Source organism: Mustela erminea, chromosome 15 (genome assembly GCF_009829155.1).
Source record: "Mustela erminea isolate mMusErm1 chromosome 15, mMusErm1.Pri, whole genome shotgun sequence".
Classification (NCBI taxonomy): domain Eukaryota; kingdom Metazoa; phylum Chordata; class Mammalia; order Carnivora; family Mustelidae; genus Mustela; species Mustela erminea.
In genome coordinates, this window is record NC_045628.1 from 31372573 (window position 1) to 31378109 (window position 5537).

At 35.2% G+C, this 5537-nt stretch overlaps 1 non-coding gene across 1 annotated transcript; it reads left to right on the top strand.

Annotated features, from left to right (window-relative positions):
* Nucleotides 1–1581: 1581 nt before the first annotated feature.
* LOC116574615 lies at nt 1582–1688 on the top strand. The gene has a single exon (XR_004279395.1). It is a non-coding gene; the product is annotated as a U6 spliceosomal RNA (small nuclear RNA).
* Nucleotides 1689–5537: the final 3849 nt, after the last annotated feature.

Sequence of the window (5537 nt, forward strand, 5' to 3'; positions counted from 1 at the left end):
GATAATGCTGTGCTTATAGAATGCATCTGGAAGCTCTCCTTCTTCTCTATTTTTTGGAATAGTTTGTGGAGAATAGATATTAGCTCTTCTTTAAATGTCTGGTAGAATTCAATTGTGAATCCATCTGATCCTGCTTTTATTTTTGATAGTGTTTTTTATTTTTTTAATTAATTTTGTTACATGTAATCAATCTGTTCAGATTTTCTATTTCTTCCTGCTTCCATTTTGGAAAATTGTATGTTTCTAATATTTTACCCATTTCTTCAAGGTTGTACAGTTTGTTGGCATATAATCAAAATTCTTTACTTCATATCATTTTCTAGGCACCTTAACTTGGCTCTAGCATAAGTAAAGTTCTCCAGAGAGAACATGAATGATCAAATAATAAAAAGGAGGTAGTCTATCTTTAAACAAGTTATTAAAGCAAATCAATAGACTAAGAAAAATGAATAATAGTTCATTTGTAAGTTTAATTACTGCATTTGCATAATTTTTAAATCCCAAAGTTGTTGTTTATAATTATGTTATGTTGTTGACCAAATTATGTGAAATAAATGAAAATATAATACACAAATTTCTGTTCTTTTTCAGAAAACAAATTGTTTCTCCAATATTTCTAAAATTTCCTAATCCACAAGTCATAGCCATAAGCAAATGCAAATCAATGTATCTTGAGAACTAGAAGAATTTATACAAATTAGTAAGTGGTAAGTAAAGAGGCCACAACCAAAGTATGGTCTCAAGTAGCAACATAGGAATGAGGTGACTGCACATTTCAATCAATCCACTAAAATTAATGAGGCAATGTTATAGACATTTACAGCAAAAGATACGGTCATTATCCTGAAGGCTCCCATATCAACTTGATATTGAAGGCTAACCTCTCTCTCCTAGGTTAGTCAAAATCTTATGACTGTCAGGCATTGGGAGAGGAAAGGTTTTATTGTTCTTCTTCAAAGGAAGAGAAACATTATAGTGAGGGGGTGGGGTTCACTAAGATTTTACCACTAGGAGTGATAGTATAAAAATTAATACCCTGAGGTGGTCTGTAGTTATGAAGCACATTTTCAAGTGCCTACATTCTCACGAGAAAGAACATTTCATAAATACCAGTAGCCAACTGTGGTGAATAATAGAGGAAATAATTAAAAGGCACCTGAAAAATATTGCTAAAAGCTTTTAATCCCTGGTCAGCCTAGAGATTTGAAAAGACATAGATGACAAATATATCTTAAGAATCAAATGGTCGGGATGCCTGGGTGGCTCAGTTGGTTAAGCAGCTGCCTTCAGCTCAGGTCATGATCCCAGCGTCCTGGGATGGAGTCCCACATCAGGCTCCTTGCTCGGCAGGGAGCCTGCTTCTCCCTCTGCCTTTGCCTGCCATTCTGTCTGCCTGTGCTCACTCTCTCTCCCTCTCTCTGACAAATAAATTTAAAAATCTTAAAAAAAAAAAAAAAAGAATCAAATGGTCTTATCTTCCAATCCTGGCTCCATCATTTATATACTATATGACCTCAGGAAAAGTGTCCCTATCTTCTGTTTGCACCTCAGTCCTGTCACCTATAATAAATGGAAAATATTGTGCTCACTTCAGAAGCAGATGTACTAAAATTGGAAAAACCCAGAGGAGATTAGCAAGGTCCCTGCACAAGGATGACATATAAATTCATGAAGCATTTTATATTTTTTAAAAAATGGAAAATATCACTATCTACTTCATAAGGTATAATGTTTAAATGAGATAACATCGCTTTTAACAATACTTAATTGAGAATTTGGCTCACAGTAACCATTACATAAATGTTAGCTTTCATATACTAGCAAAACACTAGTAAATATATATGATATATATTATTGGGCACATGATAATATATATAATGTGCATATAGTACATATGATTTAAATATATTTGTATACATAATTGACTTCTATAATTAAATAGGTACCATTCAGTGAATTAACAAAAGGCAGATTTCCTAGACAAGATGATTCTTTAATCCAGGCAAATAAATCCCTGTTGAGAAGAGTCAATCTATCAGGAATATAGTTAATAATAGTATGACTTTGTAAGGTAACACGTGGTAACTACACTTTTTGTGGAGCATTTTGTAATGTACATAAATGTTCAATCACTATGTGATTTATCTAAAACAAATATATACCTGAAACTAATATAATACATGAATTGCACTTCAATTAAAAAAAATAAATCTGGGGTGCCTGAGTGGTTCAATCATTTAAGTGTCCAACTCTTTATTTTGGTTCAGGTTATGATCTCAGGGTTGTGAGATCAAGCCCCACATCAGGTTTTGTGCTGGGCATGGAGAACACTTAAGATTCCCTTTTTCCCGCTCCCTTTGTCTCCCCTCCCTCTCTAGGAAAAAGAAAAAAAGAAAAAAGAAAAGGAAAAAAGAATCTATCCTATTATTTTTTGTCAAAGGAATAGATAAAATCCTGGGCTTCTTTGAGTCAGACAGAACTAAGTTAGAACCCTGTCTCAACTATATATATATATATATATATATATATATATATATATATATATATATATGAATGACTTTGGGTATAATGCTTATTCTCCCTGTGTCCGTAAGGAAAATGAGGAAAATAAAAAAGTATTTATCTCATAACATACACATTTTTAAAGAGATAATATACACAGTGCTTAACCCAGAGCTTGGCCTTCATCTAAAACTCAATATTAAGTACTATTAACTGTTACTAGTTTAAAAATTTCTGTGTGTACCAATTTATTAGGTTGGTGACATAGGTGTTTCTTTAGCTGCAGCTTTCTTAGCTGAGGAGATCCATAATCCATATGCATATGTGGGATTGATGGGCTCTAGTCAACTAAAACACATTAGCAATGTCTAGGGACCAATGGAAAGAAAGTAGGTTATTTTCAAAATGTTCAGGTGAAATGTTTTGTAAGTGAGACAAAAAGGTATAGGTTGTTGTATATAACACATGTTGGCATTCTCTATTTCCCTTTGTAACAGGGTAACCAATAAGATGTGTCTCTTTCAAAAGCAGTAATTATTGAGCAGGTACTTTGTAAGTGTAGCTAACTGTAGTGCTAGACACTGGAGACAAAAAGATTAAGAAACATATCACCTGTTTGCTTATGGGGTTATAATCTAATAAGGATGGTAGACACTAAAAAAAAGATCACCCAACTAAATATACAACTATAAATTATGGAGGAGCTATAAAGAAAAAGTAAAATTTGCAACTGGGGAGCAGGAAGCATGACCAGTCTTTCCAGTTTGTTTGGGGCTATCCTTGTTTTAGCACTGGAAGTCTCACTTCCTAAGAAACAACTTGGTTCTGGGCAAACCAGGAGAGTCACTCACTGCAGAAGTAGAATGGGGAGTCCTGATAGAGTAGGGTCAGAGAAAGCCCCTCTGAGAACTTGACTTTTATACTGGGGTCTAAGTTAAGTACAGGAGTTGGCGATGTTAGAACCAATGCAAGAGCATTCCTGGTGATTGAGCAGATGTATTAGGCCTGAGATGGGGAAGAACGCAGTGAAAGAGGACTAGGAAAGAATGCAGTGAAAGAGGACTAGAAAGGAAAATGAGCCTTGAGATGCGTCCAGAAAGGCTGGTAGTTCATGCTGAGACTTGTAATGATGTTGGAGGATGGAAGAGAAGTGGATTTTACCTAGATGGCAATAGAAAGATGCTGGAGAGCTTTGGGCAAAAGAGGAAGCAAGTTCATAAATCCTATATAGGCTACTTCTTATTTTAAGATAATTACTCTGACTACTTACTATAGGGAGAAGAGGTAGAAAATGGATATGGTGAATAGTAGGTGGATTCGAGGGAGATTTTGATATGCTAAGACTCTTGGTTTTTCATCTCATGAAGGCAGAGCACCATAATAGTGGTATTCAAAATGTGGTTCCAGCACCCACAGCATTAGCTGGGAATTTGTTAGAAATGCAGTTTCTTGAGCTCCTGTATGGACCTACTGAATCATGAAGTCTGGGGGTAGGCAGCAGTCTATGTTTCAACATGCCCTTTAGGTTATTCTGATGCACCACTAAAGTTTGAGAACTACTGTTTTAAAAAAACAAAATTGCTTCCAAAGCAAGACCTAAAAAGATATGGAAATATAATAACAGTATTATTCCACTTCACAGTCAAGATTCTGGAAAATAAGAGTAGACATAGAGAGCAGAGGCCTGCATGGTTTGTATTGACAAACATGGCTCAGGGTTTTTAGATTCCATACTACATCACCAACAATGTACTCATGGAAGGATAATTAGCAGCTAGATGAAAACAAATTTAAACTACAGTTTGAAAGGCAAAGATAAAAATAACAAGTTTAAAATTTCTCAGTAATTACTACGTAAAAGAACGATTGTTACATGAAAAGAAAAACCATAAAACACAGTTTCCAGAACTATACAAACCCAAAATTCCTTCTTGTCCTGCATTTTTGTGATTCCATGAACAGAAAGAGAATTCAAAAAAAATTTTTTTTAGTACAGCTGACACACAATGTTACATTACTTTCAGGTGTACAACATTGTGATTCAACATCTCTATGTTATGCTATACTTGCCACAAGTGTAGCTACCATCTGCCACCATACAATGCTATTACAATATCACTGACTTTATTCCCTATGCAGAAAGAGAATTTTAACTGGTAGTTAACTCTTTAATATGTAGACCCAGAAGATTATATCTGGATATTCAAAATCCCAGGCTAAAATTTCTATCTCAACTTTAATTCAAGGAGGTACACAGGAACAGAGAGATATTACTGAAACTTGATGATATAAGACTCATGTGCAACAGTGAAAGAGGCATAGCTTATCAAAAAGAAACACATAATAGAAAAGGGAAGGCGCCATGCATTGTGTGGAGATTCAAAGCTGAAAGCAGAAAAACCGTGTGTGTCAAAAAGTAAACCATATGTGAGAGTGACAGTGAAAGAATACTAGACTACTAGAAACTTCTGGACCAGAGAGAAAATATAGATGATACTGTCCTTAAATAAATAAAATAGTTGGGAGAGAGTGAAGCTCCAATTATCCTTACAACTCTTAGAGGACTTAACTCATCAGCAGAGTAGAAAATAGGTTTTCTTGCCTTAACACCCATTTTGTTCTTCATATGGGAAAAGAAACAATTTGGGAATCTATTACTCTGAGTCTCATTTTAACCACCAAAGAAGTGATTTGTTATGTAAATATATTCAAAATTTGGGAGAAGTCATTTTGCTTCAGGAACTGTACTAACAAAGGTATAGAAACATTCAGATCATATTCTTTGGAAGAGCATTAACTTTTGAATGTGAACCTTTATGCCATGTCACTCATTACTCTTGGAAGGCTCTTATAATAATAAAATGTCAGGAGTGCCTGGGTGGCTCAGTCAGTAAAGCACCTGACTCGTGATTTGGGCTCAGGTCATGAGATCGGTGTCTGGGATTTAGACCTGTGTCTGGTTCCTCACTTAACAAGGAGTCTGCTTGAGATTTGCTCTCCCTCTGCCTCTCCCCCTACTCATGCTCGTGTTCTCT